The following is a 9812-nucleotide window of genomic DNA, read 5'->3' as shown; positions in this document are numbered from 1 at the left end:
TCGGGACGTCGACAGGGGCACATTCCTGCTGCTGTTTGAGCAGCCCCGAAAGCCCAGGCTGCTGAGAGGAGATGAAAACCAAGCAGTGAGATTCCTGTACGGCACTCAGACGTGTTCCACCTGGCGCAGGCTCCCCCACCGGGGAGGCTCACGCGGCCCTACCTGGGGTGGGACTGGAGGGACCTGTTCCCCAGCTGCTGGCCCCATACTGGCTAGCGGTGGGCACTTTGGGAATTACTGAGACTACCTGCAGATGGGGCTCTGCTGGGGCTGGTGTTGGATGCTCAGCACTCTGAAGTAGATCTGGGGCTCCTCTGGCTGCAGAGCTCATTCCTGGGGCTCAGCACCACGTGGGCAGGGAAAGATGAGTGCGCCCAGAACACAGAAACGCCAAGGCAAGGCTACTCCCGCCCTCAACCCGCGGCAGACCAGCAGCCTCTCCTGCAAGCGGGCTGCGCCATCTGGTGGCAAGTTCTGGAGCAGCAACCTCGCGGCTCGGAGCAGCCTGAGTCTGACCATTCTCTGGGCTGCGGGCTCCATCTAGTGGAAGCGATGCGCCATCACAGCCCATTAGCTTCAGCCTCGCAATCAAACAAGAACCAGGTGTTTTTTTTAAATTTCAAGACTCCACCTTGGAGCTACAGAAATCAAAAATTTGGAGGATGCGTCTATACAACTTACATTTGAAACAAAATTCCCACGTGATTCTTAAGTCTGGGAAACTTTAAGTTTGAGACGTGTGCTGATAGTAGTACCTGGTCTCCACCTGTCAGTAATAAAACCAGGACCCACATCACGTCTTACAAAGCCCATTTCTCTTAGGAGGTGGACAGGGCAGGCAGAGGTTCTCATTTTTAATTTGAAGGTGGGGAAACGAGGCACAGGGAGCAGCAATCACTCACCCACCTCCACAGCAAACCAGCAGATACCTTCCCTGTTAGCTGTGGGGTGGAAGGCAGAAAGAAAAAGTGCATTTACCATTAGGACACCCAAACAAGGGCTCTGCAAAGGTGAGATGGTATCATTGGGGTGGGGCACTTCCTGGCCTCAGCTCATATGATGCTCCTGTCTGTCTGTCTTGCCTGTCCTTTATGGTGGGCTGAGGATGGAGTCAGGTACCATCCTTTCAATCAGAGATAAGGGAAAGAACACTCAAAGCTCACAGTAATAATAATTGGCCTTTGTCGACATGTGGTGCAATGTTGACAGGCCCTGTTCTAAGTAATTTATGTGTATTAGTTCACCTGATTCTTGAAACAAGTCCCTGAGAATGTTTTATATAATGATCATTCCTTTATGCATGAGGAAACCGAGGTACAGGGAGGGTAAGAAACTCGATCGAGGTTACACAGTGAGTGAACTTTGACCCAGGTAATCCACTCTGGAGCCCAGCTTTTAGTTTAGGCTGGTGCCACCCAGGGCCCTGTGAGCAGGCAGAGTGTGGCTTCTGCACCTTCAATGATATCAGAGTCTTCTCCCTGTATTCCTGGCCAAGGCACCTCTCTTTCTGGGTCTCTTTTTTCCTATTTGTTTACTTGCCTGCCAAATATTTATTAAGCCTTGGGCCAGGCGCTGCATATACAGCAGCAATTAACCACATTGCTGCCCTAGTGCTGACATTCCAGTGGGAGGCAGCCAGTACAGGGCACACGAGCTCACAGACAAGGTAGTTTAGATGGCTGGGAAATCTGTGCAGGATGGAATCAAGATTTTCTGAGGGGGCCACGTGAGAATGGGTAGTCAGGGAGGGCTTCTTGGAGGAAATGATGGTAGATCTGAGTCCTGCAGAAGGAGAAGGAGCTAGACGCATCCAGAACCAAGGACGAATGTTCCAGGCGGAGGGAATGGCAAGTGTAAGGGCCCTGGGGTCCGGATAAGCTTATTGTGTTTGAGGAATAGAAAGAAGGGCCCTGCGGCAGGAGCAGAGTGAGTGAAGGGCATTGTGAGCATTTGTGGGTTTGCTCACAGCATCTGTCCCCACTGCCTTTGGGGAAGATCCCTCCTCCCCATGAGGACAGTGTGGCTGGGAAGGTAGACTGGGCCACCTCCGTGCCCTTTTCACAAGCCAAGTGGGTGCTAAGCCTTTTTGGGCCAGGTTCCTGCAGGGCCAGGGTTGTGATCTAGGCCCAGGCAATGAGATGCTCACAAGATATTGAGTGACATAAATATAGATGGAACATTGGCAGCCCAGTGGGTCCCGGGAGCCCGCTGTTCCCATCTTGGCCCTTTTAGCGTTGTCTCCACTTCAATATTACTCCAGTAGACTCTTCTGTTGCTTAAATTGAATTTACTTCTGTTGCCTGCAGCCAAAGGACCTTAATGTGGAGGCGGGGGAGATAAAGGGAGATGAAGTTGGGGCCATAATGTGACCTGGTTAACCAAACTAAGGAGCTGGATTGTGTTCTAAGGAAAATGGGGTTCCTGGGAGTCTTCTGGCACCGCCCTTCTGAGGTGCTGGGATTCTGCATAGCAGCTTCCTGCCTGTAGGGAGGACCCAGCAGCCCGGTCCAGATCGTCTCCTTCCCCACGCAGGCCCAGCCCCTGCCACACTGTGCTCTGTCACCGCAGCAGCCACCCTCAGCAGGCACCCGGGCTAGGTGAGTGTGGGGTATGTGTCTACTTCTCATGCACCCCCATGAGGTGGGTCGCCTCAGATAAATACCTCGAAGACTTTGTCCCCACCACGCGTTCCACCACAAGAAGGCAAAATGGAAAGGAAGGAGAAGTGGACAGTGGAACATCTTGTCTCAGTGTCATGGGTCCCAGGGGAGGCGCCAGGGAGCCAAGGGTTAGCCAGAGTCCCAAAGAGCCTCCTGACCTTGAATTCCGAAGCACCAGGAACCAATCGCTGGATCACACAGCCAGCTGGTGACCCCAATCCCTCTGGCCAGCAACAAGCCTTGCCTCTTGTTTTCCTCAGAATCCAGTCAATCCCCTTTCCTGTAAGTGCCAGCTCCACCCTCCCCCCCAGGCCAGGTTTTGGACACAAGGGCACAGCTTGTCTCCTGGCTCCCCTGTGCCTCCACTTCCTCCATCCCCTTTCTTTTAAATGGAGAAATGAACCCAGCTTGTCCACTGCCTGCCCGGCCCCCGCTCAGACACCTGCAAACCACATTGCACTCAGGAGTCTCCAGCAGCCCCGGCTGTCATACCCCAGCCTGTCTCCAAATCTGGGTGTCTCTGCATGTCCTGTTTCTGCTCTCAGCAAGCTCAGCCACTCTCTGCCCTCACCCTACAGTGACTGGTACTAAGACTAAGGGATCCACGGGGAGGTCCCTGCCCCTGCCTTTGGAGTAAGAGCCTGACCATGGAATCCCACAGGGATCTGGGGCAGACTTGCAGGCAGGGGCGGGAGGATTTCAGGGAGGCCTGGAAAGGCAAGGGGGTTTCTCAAGTGCCCCTGCCGGGCAGGGCCCCTCTCTCTTAGGGACTATTCATTAGCATATTGCTTGAGTATGTAAAATGGGGATGAGGGAGGCCAGCCTTCTTCTAAGTCTCCAGGTAATCCTTGATTCAGATCCTCGGAGGACCCCACAGTAGGGTCCAGCGCTGGCCCATCAGGGTTAGGGGAGTGCAATGGAGGAGAGGGGCAGTGCCAGCACCTGTTTGGAAGATGCCACCTCTCTCCCCTGGCTCCTGTAGCACGGCCCCCAAGTCCCCTCATGGCTGTAGGTGAGTACCTTCCCTCCTCATGGGGGAGCCTGACGGGTGCTGGAGATGACTGACTAAGAATGAGAGACCCCCCCAGAATGAGGCAGGAGCTGATGCGGGCATGCCTAGACTTCCAAGGGCTCGAGAGGAGCAAAATACTAGATGGGGAGGACATCAGGGAGGACTTCTTGGAGGAAGCATCACTGGAGTGGCACCTTGAAGGCTAAGGAATACTGCAAGCTGGGGCCCTGATGTATATCATCTTAGCCTTGAAGAAAGGGCTCCTGCAATGGAGAGATAGGGGTCGAGTGGGGCTCATGTCTGGCTGAGAAAAGCCCCTGACATGGTGCTGTGTCCATCCTGAAGGGGGCCGTTTCTAATTCACACAATCTCCCGAGGAATAGCAGAGCCTTGGGGACAGAGTGAGAGGCCACTGGGGAGCCCTCCCCGCCCCTGAGCATCACTGCTACCCCCTCAACCACTGAGGCTGGGAGGCCAATGCAGCCTGCAGGCACACTCTGTCCTCCACAAGCACTCAAACCGTGTTGCATCTAAAAAGTGAGAGATTTCATATAAACATGCAAGTTTCCAGCTTCCTCTTCAAAAATATCAGAATAGGGTGGCGCCTGTAGCTCAAAGGAGTAGGGCACTGGCTCCATATACCGGAGGTGGTGGGTTCAAACCCAGCCCTGGCCAAAAAAAAAAAAAAAATACAGAGAGAGAGAGAGAGAGAGATCAGAATATCTGACCTCTGTGGGCCAGCATGTCCTGTGACCACAGTTGGCCAAAACCAAGCAGCCCTCTGCCTCTGTTCATTTCCAGTTGATAGAAGGCCTCCCCCTCCCTGTCAATCACTCCACACCTTTGTGTAACCTCCCGTTGGCAATTGGGGAGCTACAGAAGGTGTGTGACCAGGTGGAGAGTGTGACCAGCTTTCTGTGGGGGGCACTTATTCCTAGATCAGCTACAAGGTAGGTTAAGGGAAGACCGGGAGAGTCCAGACAGAGACACTGAGGTCTCGGCGAGGGTGGCAGAGTGCGGCTGCAGAGTGAAGGAACCCGGGGGCCGGTTTGCACAGTGAGCACATGGCCTGGCTCTCTGGCGGGAAGTTAGAAAAGAATATTTTCTTTCTGCTGCTGCAAAACATGATCTGAAAGGAAGAGACACCTGAGAGTCTAGGGGACTCAACACGGCTGCCTCGGAAGCAGCAGCACTGATAACATTCCACACCTAATATTGAATGAGCTTTCTGTGTGACAGGTATTTACACGGATTCATTCATTCAAAAGACACCTATTGAGGGGGGTAAAATGATTATTCTTATTATACAGATGAAGAAACTGAGTCACACAGCCGTGAAATGGCTTGTCAATGGCACTCAGCTAGTAAGCAAGGGGGCCGCCTGGCTCTTCATCCCATAGCCTTTATGAGGGAATGATAATGGCATCTAGAGGGATCTCCGAGTCTCTACACCAGGTGTCCTCAAACTATGGCGCGTGGGCCACATGCAGCCTGCCTAGGACATTTATACGGCCCGCCAGGTGTTTTTGCCACTGCTGCCTGTCCTGCTTGGCAGCCAACTTGTCCCAGGGCCCGCAGTCCGGCCTTTCAATGGTCTGAGGGACAGTGAACCGGACCCCTGTTTAAAAAGTTTGAGGACCCCTGGTCTACACTCTCTACTCTACAAAGCCTTGCCTGCCACCCTGTACTGAGTCAGGCCCTCCCTGGGCAATGTCCTACCTGACTCACAAAAAGGGTGCCGTCTCGGTATCTTGGTTTGTGCGTCTGCTGCCTGGTGCCAGGCGGGAGAAGGAGGCATCAGGGCAATGCTTTGCATTGACCATCAGTCTCAGATGTGGGAAGCCAGGTTTTGAAGGCCTTGACAGACACACTAAATGCTCTCGGAAGGAACAGCAGGCTCACTCGTCCTCAGGAGCAGTTCTCATGCATGACGCTGCAGCAGAGGTGCCAATGGTCCACCCAGGCCGGGCAGGTGGTGTGGCGACCCTGGGCAGGGACTGCAGAAAAGGCTGCCACCCTTAGAGAGGTCCTGAAATGAGGCTGGCTTAGTCAGGAAGCAGCTGGGAGTAAGAAACTGAAGCCCCCTTAGGCTGACTAAGGAGAGGCGAATGGGGGACATGAGTATAAGGGCCCGGGAGTCCAGCTGGGGGCTCAAAAGTCACATGGCTCTGGCCACACGCAGCCCTTTCTCCCCCAGGTCCCCTCTGCTCCACCCGGCCACTTCCCGTGCTCCTCTTTCTGCAGAACGCGTTGGGCAGCTCACTGTCCACGTCCCCGGGCACCCGAAGGCCTCCCACGAGGCCTCTCGGTTCCCTCAGCTGCCCTTCCAGGTCCCTGTGGAGAATTTCTAAGGCTGGAACTGGTGGATCCAGCTCCTGTGTGGCTGGAAGGCAGAGAAAAGGGGAAGAGGCACAGAGGATGGGGGCACAGAACGTGCAGTGATAGCCCGAAGCAGAAATGTTGGTGAATGGTTTGGGGGACTTGTCTTGCTGTGGACTGTGCTTAGGAGGCCAGCTGGAGGAGGGGTGGGGTGGCACTGGACCCTTTGGCTGCTGCAAATGGAACCCCACTCTAGCAAGGAGTGTGGTGTGTTGTTTTATCTTCAAGTTTTTTCAAGGTGGCATGAAATGAACCTGCCTCAGATGGCTGCCGGGATGGTTAATTTTGCTCTTCTGGCGCTGAGGACAGGATCTGACAGCAGTGGGTGCTGCCAAGACAGGGATCCTATGTGCCCTCAGGAATCACCCAGGGAAGATGCTTTGGGGAGAAGCTATTCTTCAAGTTGGTGAGGCCTGGGGGACCCCAGGCAGTCCTGCCTCTGGGGATTTGCCCAGCTGCTGTCCCAAGTTCCTGGGCAAGGCCATTTCCTTCCTCTGACCCTAGTTAGGGCTCCAAGCTCTAGGGCAGGGGTGTTCAACTTTTTTTTCCCCTCTGCCTCACATTATGAGTGTTGTCTTGGGCCACACGTTAAAAACGCAAATAGGGGGCGGCACCTGTGGCTCAAAGGAGTAGGGCGCCAGCCCCACATGCCGGAGGTGGCAGGTTCAAACCCAGCCCTGGCCAAAAACTGCAAAAAAACCCAAACAAACCAACAACAACAACAAAAAACCCTCACAAACATTAACAAAAGCTGATTAGGACCATGCACACTCTTCAAGATACTGGACGCCACAGATAAGCAAAAAGGTCCTCACAAAATCACCTGCAGGCTAGCCACCCCTGCTGGGGTGTCACAGACCTGACCATGGAGCTGGGGGCTGGACTGCGGGAGAGATGACAAGACTGGAGCCTGAAGCATGAACCCAGCACAGTTACGGCTGGGGGAGCACTGGGGGAGCTGCTTTCAAGGATACTGAGGCCATAGGGACTCCCTGGTTGGGACAACCTTCCTAGGAAGGGTGGCAGACCAGGTGTCAGACTGGGCAATGTCCCTCCACCACCCCTCGCCAGCAACTTAGAATTCAGGAATTTTTGATGCTTGTTGAACCAGAAATGTGGACAATCTCTGATCCCTCTACTTTTGGGGGGGGAAGTGGGGGGTGCATCAACACAGAATTGTTTTTTACATCATGAATTAGTTCCTATATCAGTTGGCTATTCCTGCCTAACAAGCTACTCCAAGACCTAGTGGCTTCACGCAATAAACATTTATTATTTTTTATGCCTCTGTAGGATACCTGGCTGGTTCTGTGGATTGGGGCTGGGCTCTCTTGTCTGTAGAGCTGGTAGGTCAGCTGAGCTGGGCTGGCCTTGGCTGATGGGACTGGGATAGCTTAGCTGTGCTCCACATGGGCCCTGGTCCTCCAGCAGTCTAGCTCAGGCTCGGCTTGCCTTCATGGTGGAGGCAGCATCTGTCACACTCCATGGGTCCAAGCTGATTTGCCAGGCAGGGAAATAGATTCTAACTGGTGATGGGGGGAGCTAATATTTCTAGCTTGTCCTAACAAGTTCCCAGTGTCCACAGTGGGCTGCAGCCCAACAGCAGCCACACCTTTACACAGGTGTGCTCTGTCTGGTTTATACGACCTCACCAGGCCTGTCATTCATATCTCTTACTTACCTGGCTCTGTAGGCAAGTAAAGTTGGCCACCTCTTCCTCCAATATCCCTAACCCATGCTCCTTAACAATCTATGGCTCCCTATTGTCTACAGGAGAAACCTAAGCTTGGTAGCCTGACACTGAAGGCTCTTCATAGTCGACTATTCCTCTCCCCAGCTTCCCCCAACCCCCAAAGCCCTTGTCACATGTTTGCAAACACAAGACATTTTCTTCGTGCTCCTTAAAACCTGTTGACTTTGCAAGCTGTTCCCCCTGCTAGGAATACTTCTCCTCGGCCTGGAGAAACTTATTCCACCTGTAGGGCTTGGCTCAATGTCATGTTGGGGCTGCTGGGATGCCAGCCTTCACATCCTGACCCAGCACAAACATTTCCTTATTTCCCCCTTCTCTGTCTTTGAGAGTATTACACATGCGGCCCTCTCATTCACATGCAGGCCCTGTGGACCCTTTGTCCCCTGCTGTCTCTCCAGGTAGCCCTTGTTTCAGATTCTCAGGAGACTCCAAATGGGCGTGCCTCTCAGGTGGGCGAGGAAACAGGGGGCTTTGGTGATGTAGGCTTTGGGGCCAGACAGACCTCCATTCCCTCGCCTACCCCCAGCTCTCTGTTAGTTACCCTGGGCAGTGGTTTGGTGATTTCTCTGAGTCTCAGTTTTTGTAAAGTAAGTTTTCACAGCTCAGTGGCTCATGCCTGTAATCCTAACGCTCTGGGAGGCTGAGGCAGGAGGATTGCTTGAGCTCAGGAGTTCAAGACCAGCCTGAGCAAGAGTGAGACCCTGTGTCTACTAAAAATAGGAAAACTAGCCAGGCATTGTGGCAGGTACCTGTAGTCCCAGCTCCCTGGGAGGCTGAGGCAGGATGATTGCTTGAACCCAAGAGTTTGAGGTTGCTGTGAGCTAAGATGACACCATGGCACGCTACCCAGGGTGACAGAGTGAGACTCTGTCTCAAAAAATAACAATAATAAGTTATTTCAATCTATTAACCTTAAGGTGTTAGAGTTCTGAGTGGCTTCACTGAGATAACACACAGAATGTACTTAGCCCAGTGCCTAGAATACCATAGATGTTCAAATAAATATCTGTGGCTTGAACAAATGTAGCCAGTGCTGAGTCTTTTGTGGCCTCTGCACATTCCACCTCCCCCTTCAGGAGACAACAGTATTTCTGGTCTTCAATTCATGTCAACTTCTTAATCACACTGCCGGGACGGGAGTGAGGGGCACAGCACATGTCCACAAAGTCCTTGAAATTATTGCTATTCAGGGATCAGAAGACAAAGATTAGTTGCCTGTCTCTGTCTCACAAACAAATTAATGGAGTGGCAGCTTTTGGTGCAAAATACGAAAGGATTATACGTACTAAATCCAGCTAGAACACGCTGTGCTTGGGGGTGTGTGTGTGTGTGTGTGTGTGTGTGTGTGCGTGCACTAGAGTGTTTTTTCCAGCAAAGCTGAAATAAGCATACACTTACAACTAATAAATTGGGTCCTTTAATTCCTTTGCAATAAGCCTTTGAAATATAATCTGTCCTTTCAGACTCACAGAACACGACTTTTCGTAATTATAGTTCTCCACCATACATTGCTACTTATAATTAAATTCACTTTTCAGGAATATGAAGGTCTTTTTTGGCGGATTATCTGTTCGTACAATGTCATGATGGCAAAATTAATGTATAATCTGTTGAATACGTTTGGTTAGTTTGGGGATCAAAATCCTGCACTCTGCTATTGATCAAAAGCGAGAAAGACAGAGAAAAATAGTGTAAAATCTGCACTATTTCTCAGGAGCAGGCTCCACAAAGGCGGGGTGGACCTTAGCTTGTCACCCCCAGCCCTGTCACCCAGAGAGGGCAGCCAGGCCCATCAAAGAGGAAGGTTTGAGTTACCTGAAAAGACACAATAGTTACGGCCAAATTATCTGCTGCAGAGGCCACAGAATCTTAAATTTTAAAATGAGCAGTTGAATAAAGGCCCCTGGCTGGATTCTCAGAAAACAGAACCCAATGTCCTCTGATGTCTGGTGTGTATCTGTGTGTGTCCACATGTCCTCTGATGTCTCATGTGTATCTGTGTGTGTCC

Source organism: Otolemur garnettii, unplaced genomic scaffold, assembly GCF_000181295.1.
Source record: "Otolemur garnettii isolate 467f Iridium unplaced genomic scaffold, OtoGar3 scaffold00058, whole genome shotgun sequence".
Taxonomy (NCBI): domain Eukaryota; kingdom Metazoa; phylum Chordata; class Mammalia; order Primates; family Galagidae; genus Otolemur; species Otolemur garnettii.
Note: the sequence above shows the minus strand (reverse complement) of the source record.